Genomic DNA, 14837 nt, shown 5'->3' with positions numbered 1-14837 from the left:
CGCCAGGGAGGGGTGGGTGCAGAAGCTCAGGGCTTCCCCTAGGCTCTGGGGTGTGGCCAGAAATGTGGGGTTCAGAGTGCAGGAGGGGTCTCTGGGCTGGGGCAGGGGGTTGGGGTGTGGGTGAGGGCTCCTTCTGGGGGTGTGGGCTCTGGGGTGGGGCTGGGGATGAGGGGTTTGGGATTCAGGGTGGGGCTCTAGGCTGTGATCAAGGGGTTTGGGTGCAGGAGTGGGCTCAGGGTTGGGACATAGGGTTGAGGTGCGGGAGGAGGTTCATGGTGCAGACTCCGGAAGGGAGTTTGGGTGTGGGAGGGCGCTCAGAGCTGGGGCAGGGGGTTGGGGTGTAGGATCTGGGAGGGAGTTAAGCTGCAGCAGGGGGTTTCGACCTGGGGCAGGGGTTCGGGGTGCAGGCTCTGGCCAGGCAAGGCTTACCTCAGGTGACTCCCGGTCGGCAGCTCAGCGGGGCTAAGGAAGGCTCCCTGCCTGCCCTGGCTCCACACAGCTCCTGGAAGCTGCCGCCATGTCTGGCCCCTAGGCGGAGGAGCCAAGCGGCTGTGCACTCTGTTCCCGGACAATGGGAGAGCTGCACAGCCAGTGCTGAGGGCAGGGTCAGCAAGCAGAGCCTCTCTGTTCGCCCCTGTTCATAGGGGCTACAGGGACATGCCGTTCGCTTTCAAGAACTGGAGCCGAACCTAGCTTCCCCCTGCAGTGGAGCAAGATGGCGCTCACAGCTCCAGCCCCACAGGGTCGGGAGGCACTGAGGCTCAGGGCTTCCAGCCCGCAGCGCAGAGACTTGCCAAGGACCATATGAAATTAAGCAGTGGGCCAGATCTGACCTGCGGGCCATAAGTTCCCCACCTCTGGTATAACATGATCCAATGGCTGGAAGTTGAAGGTAGGCAAATTCAGACTGAAAATAAGGTGTAAATTTTTAACAGCGTAAACCATTGGAACAATTTACCAAGGGTCACAGTGGATTTGCCATTGCTGACAATTTTAAAATCAAGCTTGGATGTTTTTCTAAAAGATGTGCACTATGAATTATTCTGGGGAAGTTCTATGGTATGTATTATACAGGAGGTCAAACTAGATGATCACAATGGTCCCTTCTGGCCTTGGAATTTATGAATCTATGAACCCACTCCAGTTCCCAAAGTTAATGCTGATTAAGGTAGGTTGTGAATTTAAAGTGCAGTAAGCTGTTCCTTGTGGCCCAAACCAACCTAGCTCCAACTCACTGACTTAAGTGCAGTTACTCCTGGTTTACATCCCAGCCAGGGAGAACAGGACCAGGGCTCCTTTTCCACAGTGTCTAAGAGAAGAAGCTAGCATTGCCAACCCCAAGTATCCAAAAATTATGGGTCAGTGCCAGTGTTCCCTCTAATTTTTCCCATCCATGTGCGGAATGAATTTGTTATGCGTGACACATCACCTCAATATTGGTGCACATAACAAAATTCATTGGCGGGCGTGGGGCTGAGGGGTTTGGAGTGTGGGAGGGGGTTCAGGGCTGGGGCAGAGGGTTGGGGTGTGTGGGGAGGTGAGGGCTCCGCCTGGGGGTGCGGTCTCTGGGGTGGGACTGGGGATGAGGGGCTAAGGGCTGGGGCAGAGGGTTGGCGGGGGTGAGGGCTCCAGCTTAGGGTGCGTGCTTGGGGATGGGGCCAGGAATGAGGGGTGTGGGGTGCAGGCTGCCCCAGGGCTACAACAGGAATAGAGGACTCCCCCGCAGCTCTCTCTCCCCACACCAGTACCTGGGTTTGGGGGAGAGGGGCGCCTCAACCTGCTGTGGCAGGGCTGGGACTGGGTTGGGGCCGCAGGACAGATGCCTCTCCTGTGGCAGGTCCGGGGCTGGGTTGGGGCTGCAAAGAGGCACCTCTCCCATGGCCTCAGCAGGTCCAGACTAGGGCTGGGTTGGGGCCACGGGAGAGGCGCCTCTCCCAGAGCCGCGGCAAGTCCATGCCAGGGCTGGGTTGGGGCCACGGGAGAGGTGCCTCTCCCACAGCCGCAGAAGGTCCAGGCTGGGGCTGGGTTGGGGTCATGGGATAGGCACCTCTCCCATGATCACAGCAGGTCTGTGCCAGGGCTGGGTTGGGGCCACGGGAGAGGTGCCTCTCCCACGGCCTCAGCAGGTTCTTACTGGGGCTGAAGGAGAGGAATCTCTCCCCACCGCAGCCCTGAGCACCTGCCCAGCGCTTAATAGGTTGCTGCACAGCCATGCAGCTTAAAGAGAACTTAGATCAGTGCCCTTCCGCCTGCAAAAAAAAAAAAAAAGATTAAATTTTATATATATACATACACACACCTGGTGGATATTTTATTTGCCTTCTGGGTTTTGAGGCGCTATTATTTAACATTTTAAAGTTTTTCTCAGCAACCATAACTGCTAGAAACTATTTTTCTTTTTACATAAAAGCCAAGACTTTCATGTAAGTGCATTATTCCTGAGCTGGGACTCTAAGAAAAACATCAAATGTCATGCGATTTGTGATAAAATCATGACAGTTGGCAACACTGACAAGCCCAAGGCCTGGCCTTGTTACACTCCTACACTATCCCTCACTCAGGCATCTCAAAGTAACCTTCCCTTTTTTATTTCTTTATAATTAAGGCTGCATGTCTGTCATGGAGGTCACGGAAGTCACAGATTCCATGACTTTCCATGACCTCCTTGACTTCTGCAGCGGCTGGTGTGGCTGGCTCAGGCAGCACATGGGCCAGTTGAACCGGTCCCTGCTGGGGCAGTCTCAGGCCACAGCTTCCTCCCCCCATCCCCAGGAGCAGCAGCAGGAGTTTGGTGTGGGAGGGGGCTCAGGGCTGGGGATTGGGGCATGGGAGGGGGTGAGGGCTCTAGGCAGCACGGGGCTCCTCAGAAGCAGTGAGATGTCCCTCCCTCAGCACACGGAGCTAGGAGCTTAGGAAGGGACATGTCACTGCTTCCGAGAAGCTGGGTGGGGAGTTTGACAGCCCCTCCAGTCCCCCCCCAGCAGGGGTTCCAGACCACCCCCCCTGAGTACTCGCGGCACCCCCTGGACTGCCCCCCTCGAGCACCTGTGGCCACACCCCACACAGCGCCCCCCTGGGCCACCACCCCCCCAGCACCTGCAGCACCCCCGGGCTGCCCCCCCTGAGCACCAGCGGCACTCTCAAGATTTAATCAGAGATATAGTACAAGTCATGGACAGGTCATGGGCCGTGAGTTTTTGTTCGCTGCCTATGACCTGTCCGTGACTTTTACTTAAAATACCTGACAAAAAGTAGCCTTATTTATGATGTATAAAGAAGCCTGCGAGGATGGTTTTTAAAAAAAAAAAAAAAAATTCCCTAACTCCCCTTTTTTAACCTTAGAATATGAGGAATATCAAGTCTGCTTTGGAGGTCTCAGAGGACTGGGAATTTCCTCTTTACCAACAAGAACTTTTATACCATTTGTAGGATACTGGGGTTAAATAAAATTAACTTTTAAAAACAGTGAATAAAAAGTATTTCCTTGCACATTTAAGCAGGTTTGGTATGTATGATAGTTGTGATGTCATAATCATACTAATTGTCCAGTCAACCATTCAACCAACTAGGGAAAACAGCAGCCAAGACCTGAATTTATTGTTAAAAAAGAGGGGGGGAAATAAAAATAAAAGACCCCAAAAGATGTCAGGCCTTCTTTATATACCGTAAAGAAGAAAAGAGGGCAATATTATTTTTTGTTCCTTTGCAGGTTGCTTTTAATAACTGTAGATTCATAAAGTGAGAAGTGTCCTTTTTCTTTTTTTTTAATCTGTAACACGGAGAATGGAGCCCACTCTGGAATCTTCAATCATTTGATATTACACCAGTCACTTTCTTGTGGATAAAGCTATAAGAAGCATTTTATTCCATAATACGACGACTGTTATTCCCTTACATTCTGGTTAGACAAAAGGGTCTCCTTTTATTATAATTACCTGTAACTGGAATTCCCCAAATGTCCACTTGGAATAATATCTAGAGACAAATTCTGTTTTCAGATATGTACATATGTATACCTCCCATTAGCTTTCATATGATTTGGGAACGTATATTTGAGGTGAAATTTGGCCTTTCGCAGTTAAGGCTCTACTATCTCCCTTAATCTTTCACACAACTTCTCCTTATTTCAATTAGAGTTATACATGTTGAACAAGGATAAAATATGATCCTTAAACAGTTCCTGTATGTTCAAAGGCCTTACTGCACATGTAAACAACCCTAAAACACTGGTGAATATTATCCCAATTTTATCAATCCTGTGTCACAGGATTGACTTGCCATTTACAGGATTTATTCTCAGCCCCACCTGTGCCATGTCATTTGGTCCCAGGTGATGGATTTAGGCCAGTGGTTGGGTCAGTGACCAGGCCTAACATGATCATCACAGGACTTGGTGGTGCTGGGAGACTTCAACTACCCAGACATCTGTTAAGAAAATAACAAAGCAGGGCACCAATTATTCAACAAGTTCTCAAAATGTATTGGAGACAATTTTTTATTTCAGAAAGTGGAGAAAGGCACAGTACAGGAGAGGCTGTTCTGGCTTTGATTTTGACAAATAGGGAGGAACTAGTTGAGAATCTGAAAGTGGATGGCAGCTTGGGTAAAAGTGATCATGAAATGATGAGTTCATGATTCTAAGGACCCTATAGCCAGCAGCCCCATACTGCCCCTCCTCCTACTCCACCATCTGTTTCGCTGGGCCACTTCCCCACCTTCTCCGCCCTTGTATCAGGGCGTCAGTCTGGCAGCCATCAGGCTGGAGCTCCCTCTTGCTCCCCTGATCCTACCCAGCATTGCTCTGTCTGTGGTGCTGTCACTCTCAACCCTCCTACCGGGCGGGCGGGTGGTCCTCCTCCCTTGGCTACCAGGGAGAGACTACCTCTGTTCTGCTCAGCAGCCGTTCTTATATGGGCCAGCCTGGCCCTGATTGGCTGCTCCACTAAGCCTTCTCCCTATTGGCTGGCTCAATAAGCCCTCTTCTAATTGGCTGGGTTCTGCGCAGTCTCCCCAAGGCTGTCTTAACCCTTCTTCTGCCTGTGTGGGGCAGTCGCTCCACTACACACACTTTTGCAACATTGCCATCTCTTTCTCACTGACCCTAGTCAGGCACAAATCTCTGCAAACACCCAAAGCATGGTCAGTGTTGGCGGAGGCGGGGGGCCTCTACATGGGGAAAAGTGCACACTCTTGACTCTTTGCAAGGGTCGTGGTGCAGCATTCTAGGTAACAAACTCTAAAATTCTCCCACACTTTTCCACAGGTGGGGTAATTCTAGCAGACATCTCACTGTTAAGGGTAAGCAGGGAAACGAGGATACATCTACTCCATGCTTGTGGCTTCTGTCCTCCTCCCTATGCTGCTTGCCTATGTGCCACTTTGGTCCCTGCACAAGTCATTGCTGAATGGCACGGGAAAGCTTCCTACAATGGGGGAAGAAACAAAGCTGCTTGCCACGGAACCTTCGGCAGAGGATTACTGAGTATCTCCAGGAAACTTTCCTGGAGATCTCTCTGGAGAATTCCTGAGATCTCGGCGTGCACCAACACCATTCTGCTGTACTGATTAGCTACACAGGGAAATGTCCAGCTTAAAAAAACACAGCCAGCCTTCCACATTTCTACACCCTGAACCCATCTCCACACTACACAAACCACAGCCACTTACCAGAAGTCTCATCTCCTGGTTCTTGCTCGCCGGAGAGCAACTGCTGAGACTGGCTAGACACCTCTGGAGTGGAGAACAGTTCCTGGCTGCCTGCCCCACCGGGTGACCCCACTGAGAGCTGCACATCCTCATCTAACTCCACCTTTTTATCAATAACTTCATCCTCTGTGTTAGGTCCTCTTTCTGCCACCTCCATGCCCCCCGAAGTATCCATGGGGTTCTTGGTGATGGAGGTGGGGTCGCCACCAAGGATAGTGTCCAGCTCCTTATAGAACTGGCAGATCTTAGGTGAAGCACCTGAGCACCGGTTTGCCTCCCTCACCTTATGGTAGGCCTGCCTCAGCTCCTTTATCTTTGCTCTGCACTGCAGCGTGTCCCGATCATAGTGCCCATAGGTATCCCAATTCCTACAGCTCAAGCGCAGCTGGGATTGCACAGCTTCCTTTTCCCATATACTCAGCAGATCCAACAGCTCTGCAGTGATCCAAGTGGGAGAGCATTTGCTATGATAACCCGTCACCTGGGAAGATGCAATGAGACCTCTCCACATCGAGCACTCAGGAAATGGAATTTAAAAAAATCCCAGGGCTTCTAAGGGGGAGGGGTGAATGGTTGTTTTCCTGGCTGCAGGCAGTGGAGTTCAAATTGCTGACCAGAGCGATCAGGATGGGCATTGTGGGACACCTCCTGGAGGCCAATTAAAGTGATGAAATGAAGTGTGGTGTCTACACTTGCCCTTTGTCAACAAAAATATAGAGGAAAAAGACGTAAATCTCTCCTGAGGGTGGATGTATTTTGTCGCCAAAACCAAGTATTCTCCCCAACAAAAGTCACCTCGCAGTGTGTATGAACTCACTGTTTGGGTCGACAAACAGAAGTTTTGGTGACAAAACTTGGTAATGTAGACAAGGTATTAATGAATGCCAGTGAAAATGAGGTAGGATCAGAGGCTAAAATAGGAAAAGAACAAGTTAAGAATTACTTAGACAAATTAGATGTCTTCAAGTCATCAGGGCCTGATGAAATACATCCTAGAACACTCAAGGAGCTGACTGAGGAGATATTTGAGCCATTAGTGATTATCTTCAAAAAGTCATGGAAGATGGAAGTGATTCCAGAGGACTGGAAAAGGGCAAATATAGTACCAATCTATAAAAAGGGGAATGACAGATCAGTCAGCTTCATTTCAGTACCTGGAAAGATAATGGAATAAATAATTAAGCGATCAATTTACAAACACCTAGAAGATAATAAGGTGATAAGTAACAGTCAGCATGGATTTGTCAAGAACAAATCATGTCAAACCAACCTAATAGCTTTCTTTGACAGAGTAACAAGCCTTGTGGATGGGGGAAAGTGGTAGATGTGGTATATCTTGACTTTAGTAAGGCTTTGTCTCGCATGACCTTCTCATAAACAAACTAGGGAAATGCAACCTAGATGGTGTGAGACTTGCTGGTTTGAGATCTGCAGCTGTAGTTCACCTGCTGAATAAATTTTCCTCCCAAACAGATCCAGTTTCTTTAAATCTTTCTGTTTGGGGGTAGCACTTGCTTGGCTCCATCTATCCCCCTCATTGGCTGCTGATACAACTAGGGATGCAGGAGGAGGGTGAGAGTATATAAGTATTCATATCCCTTGGCTGGCATGTCGTATTTCTTCTCTGCCCTCTTAGAAGTGGGAGGGAGAGAAGATGGGGTCTGCCACAGGGACTGGACCCATTACCGCCTCATTAATGGATAGGGCCACCTTACATGGTGCTGCTGCAGCCAGAATGTCAATGAAACTGTGGGATGATTCCTTGAGCTCCTCAACCTCTAGTCCCAGGTTGGCCACTATCCTCTTTAGGAGTTCCTGGTGGGCTCTAAAGTCATCTTGGGGCAGCGAGCCACTCGGTCCTTAGGCAGCCTCACTTGGGGAGGAGGAAGAGGCCTGGACCAGAGTGCGCGCTTCCTCCTCTTCTGCCTCTAGTACCTCTATTGGGTCCACATCCAGTATATCAGTACCGGGTTTGGTACAGGAGTTGGGGTCCGGTGATGAGCAGATCAGTGTGGGAGCCCACCTCTTGGATGCAACCAAGTAGGACTGGTGGGATGATGAACCCGGTACCGGGGGAAAACCCCATAGGTTCCAGAACGACCATTGCACAGGCCACTATCCACCTAGCCAGGTTCCGGCAGGGGGACCTGCACCGGATCTGGCAGGATGTAAGACCTGTTACCCAAAATTGGGCCAGCTAGTAAGCTTAGGGAGGACTAATGACCCACCAGAGTTTAGCAGAAAGCAGCACGTTTATTATTCTGATAGCTAAGCTCAAAAGAATTGGGGGGGGGGGTCACACTCACACTCGCACACTCACACTCCCAGGACAGGCATGGGACTGGAGATGTCAGGATCCTTCAAGGTAAGTGTCCCACAGTGCAGCGATGGATGGAGCCCTCTGTGGAGAAAGAAGTGGTTTGGGACTATTTAGAAAAGCTGGACGTGCACAAGTCCATGGGGCCGGATGCGTTGCATCTGAGAGTGCTAAAGGAGTTGGCGGATGTGATTGCAGAGCCATTGGCCATTATCTTTGAAAACTCATGGCGATCGGGGGAAGTCCCGGATGACTGGAAAAAGGCTAATGTAGTGCCCATCTTTAAAAAAGGGAAGGAGGATGATCCTGGGAACTACCGGCCAGTCAGCCTCACCTCAGTCCCTGGAAAAATCATGGAACAGGTCCTCAAGGAATCAATTGTGAAGCACTTAGAGGAGAGGAAAGTGATCAGGAACAGTCAGCATGGATTCACCAAGGGCAAGTCATGCCTGACTAATTTAATTGCCTTCTATGACGAGATAACTGGTTCTGTGGATGAAGGGAAAGCAGTGGACGTGTTGTTCCTTGACTTTAGCAAAGCTTTTGACACTGTCTCCCACAGTATTCTTGCCAGCAAGTTAAAGAAGTATGGGCTGGATGAATGGACTGTAAGGTGGATAGAAAGCTGGCTAGATTGTCGGGCTCAACGGGTAGTGATCAATGGCTCCATGTTGGCGCCATTACTCCTTGTAGTTGGCAGCCGGTATCAAGTGGAGTGCCCCAAGGGTCGGTCCTAGGGCCAGTTTTTTTCAATATCTTCATAAATGATCTGGAGGATGGTGTGGATTGCACCCTCAGCAAGTTTGCAGATGACACTAAACTGGGAGGAGAGGTAGATATGCTGGAGGGTAGGGATAGGATACAGAGGGACCTAGACAAATTAGAGGATTGGGCCAAAATAAATATAATGAGGTTCAACAAGGACAAGTGCAGAGTCCTGCAGTTAGGATGGAAGAATTCCATGCACTGCTACAGACTAGGGACGGAATGGCTCGGCAGCAGTTCTGCAGAAAAGGACCTAGGGGTTACAGTGGACAAGAAGCTGGATATGAGTCAACAGTGTGCCCTTGTTGCCAAGAAGGCCAATGGCATTTTGGGATGTATAAGTAGGGCATTGCCAGCAGATCGAGGGACATGATCGTTCCCCACTATTCGACACGGGTGAGGCCTCATCTGGAGTACTGTGTCCAGTTTTGGGCCCACACTACAAGAAGGATGTGGAAAAATTGGAAAGAGTCCAGCGGAGGGCAATAAAAATGATTAGGGGACTGGAACACATGAGTTATGAGGAGAGGCTGAGGGAACTGGAGATGTTTAGTCTACGGAAGAGAAGAATGAGGGGGGATTTGATAGCTGCTTTCAACTACCTGAAAGGGGGTTCCAAAGAGGATGGATCTAGACTGTTCTCAGTGGTAGCAGATGACAGAACAAGGAGTAATGGTCTCAAGTTGCAGTGGGGGAGATTTAGGTTGGATATTAGGAAAAACTTTTTCACTAGGAGGGTGGTGAAACACTGGAATGCGTTACCTAGGGAAGTGGTGGAATCTCCTTCCTTAGATATTTTTAAGGTCAGGCTTGACAAAGCCCTGGCTGGGATGATTTAATTGGGGATCGGTCATGCTTTGAGCAGGGGGTTGGACTAGATGACCTCCTGAGGTCCCTTCCAACCCTGATAATCTATGATTCTATGGTGCAATGAAGGTAAGTCTTCCTGAGGCAAAATGGAAAGCAATGCGAGGAACCACTGGCCAGGCGGTCTGGGCGAAGGGCCTTCACTGGAGGTACAAGCTTGTGAGTGCGCTCCTGAGCACATGGCCCCTTCCCCTTTTAAGGACCTGCTCCTCATGGCCTGTGACTAGAGATGACTTGGCTGTGTCTGGTTGGTCACACTCCACCTCGGGCAGTGACCATGCAGTGGGTGTGTGAGTGTTGCCTAATTAGAGTCCCAGACACCTTGTCTACCTGGGAGCTCTTCTGATCTTCCAGCTGTTCAACTAACCCATTCATCCCACAAGCATTCCAGGAGGGGAGGGGAAAAGCCACTTCACAGGTATTCAAAGAGGGAGAGGAGACAAAAGGGGCCGGGGGGGGGGGAAGTGTAACAGACCTTTTGAGCATACAGGTTATACATAGCATAGTCATACAGAGCATACAGATCACTGCTGCTCCTACAAGACCTGTACTGGAGGTGGCTCTTAGGCTGGGCGTAGAGCTCCATCTCAGACTCCGATGAAGAGTCCTCCCAAGTGACCATGGTGGAGTGGTTCCCCTCACTTCCTCTGTGTGGTACCGAGGATCTGAGGACTACTGCCAACTAGAGACGACCTCACTGAAGAAAGCAAGATTGGCTTGCTCCTGGAGGGTACCAAAGATTCCGGTGCCAGGAAGAAGCTTAGAGCATCATGTTCTCTCCTCCTCAGGCTCATCAGCCCCGGTGGTTGTCCCATCCAGGTCAGCAGTACCGTGGCCTGTGCAAAAGCTGACAGAGTAGAAGGCACTGTGATTCCGCTGGTGTCGCGATAACTTCCTGGCATCAGCAGGGAGTCCCGCACCAGACTCAACATCCCTCTGAAGGAGTCGATGGTGCTGCCCTGGGACCGGGGGGTTGAGGAGTGGCCTAATGTGGGTTGCACTCCATTGTCTTCCCCGTTTGCCCTTCTTCGGCACTGGAGAGTGCCCTCTGTTGGAGTGCTGCTTTTTATGTTTCTTCCTTGGCACCAGAGATGGAGAACAGTGCCAGCATGGGCAGTGGGTATTGTAGGCGGAGGTAGGCTGTGCCTTCCCAAACAGCCTAGTGTGGTCCTGCCCATGCTCCACCCCCAGGCCAGGCCCCTTCCTGCAGTTCCCAGAGTGCTCTACCTTGGTTGGCCCATGATGTCTGGGGCTGGCTGACCTGCCTCCCACAGGGAGTCAGGTCGGCTGGTGCTGGGGCTGCGCCACGCAGAGCACTAGGGCTGGGAGCGCTGCTGCATGGTGCACCGGGGCAAGCTGTGCTGTCTGGCTTCCCAGAGCACTGGAACCAGGAGCGCTGCCGCCTGGGGGACTGAGAGCACTGCTACCCAGAGCACTGGGGCCAGGAGAGCTGCCGCCCAGCGCACCGGGGCTGGCTGCACCGCCCAGAGCACTGGGGCTGACCGCGGCACCTGGAGCACTGGGGTTGGGGCCTTGCCCCCTGGCTGCCCGGTGCTGGGGCCCGGGTGGGGGTGCTCTGGGCTCCTGCAGGGAAGGAGGAGGGGGGCAGAACAGGGAACAGATAGGGAAGGGTGGGGCCTTGGGCACAAGGGAAGGGGCTAGGGGCTAGCCTCACCCAACAGCCGGGTCACCGGCCGCCCATGAGTGCAAGGAAGCGCGTAGTACTAGAGAAGCGCTTCACACCAAGGCCAAAGTGCTTGGTGCTGAATATGAGTGGCTTGGCTCTCAGGCAGGTCTAAGAGCAGCTTCCATTAAGATAGCCCTCAGTCTAGCCCAGTGGTGGGCAACGTGCAGCCCACAGGCTGCACATAGCCCGCCAGGGTAATCCGCTGGTGGGCCACAAGACAGTTTGTTTACATTGACCGTCCACAGGCATGACTGCCCGCAGCTCGCTGTTCCCAGCCAATGGGAGCTGCAGGTGGCATGGTCAATGTAAACAAACTGTCTCATGATCCACCAGCAGATTACTCTGATGGGCCGCGTGTGGCCCACTGGCCACAGGTTGCCCACCACTGAGCTAGCCTCTGTTTTTCTTCGCACAAGGCTTAAAGTCACGACAAATCTGACAGCGCTCTCGTATATGAGCCTCTCCCATAAACTTCAGACAACTGCAGTATGAGTTGCTCATCGGCATAGGCTTGCCACAGGATGCACAAGGTTTGAAGCCCGGGGATCAGGGCATACCCGGCCCCAGGGGCAAAGGGAGCCTCTCTATACTAAATGACGAGGGCTAACTATCTACACTAGAACTATTTACACTACTACTATACTAAGACTAATAAACTAAGTTAAGAGAAGAAAACCACTGAAAAATGCCTTGCTGAAGCAAGAGGAGTTGTTCCAGCAACCGTCGCGGGTGGTAAAGGAACGGAGAGGGTGCATGGCTGTCAGTGCCCCTTATATCAGCACATAAGCGCACGGCACCCAAGAGTGCTAGAGCAATGGTGCACACGGCGCACGCACACCTAACGTGGAATGGACATTAGCAAGCATTCGAAGAAGAATGAATGATTCTATGATTAGTTTTCAAATGATACATCACAAGGCATATTTTGTACAAAAGATTTTTGCAATTGTGTGTAGGGTGTGAATACAGGGGTGCTTAGTGTCACAGAGGGCTATCCAGGGAACCTGTAGTTCTGGTAGAGCTCCCCTACCCAGAGAGAGTGCATGTGTGCTGGGGTCTGGAGCCCTGATACAACAGTAATAAAGGGGAGACCTCTGCATGGGATCCAGAGGGGGCCATGGGAAAGAGGCTCTCCCTACCAGCCAGATGAAAAGACCTAGAGAAAACTGCAGTGATGTGCTGAAACCCAAAGAGGCATGAGGAAACACCAGGTGGAAGGACCTGGGTTTGGGGAAAGAATTGTTCAGTCCAGAAAGGAACTGAAGAAAATGTGGAGCGAGGGAAAGTCTTGTTTAGATTTAAGTTGACATTTGAATTGTGATGTTTTAATAAATCAGATTCCAAGAACTAGAAGTGCTGTTTGACTCACAAGTAGTTTGGTACAGTTTTTGAGAAGCTGCAAAAGGGAAAACTGTCTGAGGCAATAGTAGAGTTTGAGGCTGAATTGAGGATACATGCTGACTACCTGCAGTAGCTTCCTCTTTGTGTAAAATTACCCGTTATTGATAATTTTTATGCAGTTCCACTGGTGAGAGCACTAGTGTAGAAAATCCACCTTTATTGTAATCATTGTCTTCTAACACTGTGCAAAGCAGGGCTAGATGATACAGTGGTGAAAAGACTGGCATGCCAGCACTTTCACCATTGCTACTGTTGGATCATATTAAAGAAGTTCTGTATTAAAATCACAAATGAGTTTGATTCCCTATAGTTTAAATTCCAGGGTATTACTAATTAAGAGGTCTCTTGGTTTTTGGTACTGTTTCTCTCCCTCTATGTGTGAAACTTGCAAGCTGCTAATTGCGTTAGTACATTCTAAGACAGAGTCTGTTCTCAAAGCAATTCACATAGAGAGAGACTCAAAGCAATACTCTGTAACAACAGAAACAGCAACCAGAGACTCCCCGCCCTTTTGTTGTATTAACAATTGTGATTAAAATAGAGATAGAGGATGTATGTGGATGGATGCTTGGTGTGGATAATAACTGAATGATCAGGGAGGTGCCAGAGAATCCAGTGTCCATCGGCTGAAGAAGGCGTCAAGTGGAAATAACCAGAGGACGCCCCCAGAGGGCAGACTGGAATCCACCCAACAGCCTCAAGAATGGGAGAACCAAAGAACAAGATAACATCTAGCAGCATGGAGCTGTGGAGCCGTCAGGAATGTGCTATCTGCTGATTGATTCAGCAACAGCATGATGAAGCAATTCCCATAGACTGGCATAGGAAGAAATTCCTATAAAAATAGACTCTAAAAAGTGAGAACTTTGGGGTCTGATTCTGCAAACCAACTTCCAGGAGCATCAGATGAACATCTGACAATGCCCTGCTCCCTCCTCACGTCCAGGCCACCTGGCCAGTGGCTTGGCATGAGCAACTCTAAGGCTGGTAACTATGATAACAACCTTGCAGAACCTGTGTATGTGTGTTTGTATGAATGAATGTGTGAATAAATATGAGATTGAATGGAATGTTATAACTATAACAAACTGCTTACTATGATTCTTCCTGTATTCACAATAAATGTGGTATTTTGCCTTTTCCCCTTTAATAAGATCCTGCTGGTTTTTATTTTATTGGTATAACACTACCAACACTGCAGTTGTTGTAGGTATTCCTAGCCCAGTCCACTGGGCAACCCTGCTCTGGAGCATATAAAGCTGAGTGCTCTCAACCTAGGAGACATAATAATTTAATGTGTTTTGCTGATTAGAATCCCCCCCTCCCCTGTCTTCCTGAATGCACATTTCACACTATCTCCAAAATTCCATAAGTGGGCTCTGATATTGATCCTGTTTTGTGTACTGGATCAAAACTTTCAACCTTAAAAGCAGAGCAGTGAAAAATTTGACTCAAGATGTCAATTACTAACTAGCTTCCTTCCTACTTCCTGAACACATGATTTAATTAGCTCTTTATTTCTTGCTTTCTAGCCTTTTTGTTCTCAAAGCAAGAGAGAGAGACAAAAGGATAGATTAGCACCAATATATACTGAGAGATCTCTTTAAACAAAAAAAGAGTTGCTGGGCAATTGCCCATTATAAAGGACTTAATATGAACCAGGTTTTAGAAATCTTGAGGCAAAACACTAAATTTGGACTAAATTCAATATTGGAGATGTTAGCTGGCAGTCTCACAAAACAAGTGTTCATATTCAAATGACTGGTGTATCCACAGCAGGATCAGTCAAAAAAAAAAAAAGAAGTAGAAATTAGAAAGAGGAAGAGAATAAACAAAAAGGGGAAGAAACTTTAAAGATTACTCAAAAGGAACAGAAACTAGGATGATGGGGAACTAAGAATGAAACAAAGACAGGAGCAACATAACCCAAGGCATATAGAGAGATGTCAAGTGGAAACAAACATAAAATGCAAAGACACTAAAGACAGACATAAGCCCTGATCCTTCAAACACTTGTTTACATGAGTACTGCCATTAGATTTAGGTGTCTCAAACCCACCAAGGCATTCACAAATCTACCTATTCTTACCATTG

Source organism: Lepidochelys kempii, chromosome 1, assembly GCF_965140265.1.
Source record: "Lepidochelys kempii isolate rLepKem1 chromosome 1, rLepKem1.hap2, whole genome shotgun sequence".
NCBI lineage: Eukaryota > Metazoa > Chordata > Testudines > Cheloniidae > Lepidochelys > Lepidochelys kempii.
This window is presented reverse-complemented; position numbering follows the sequence as displayed.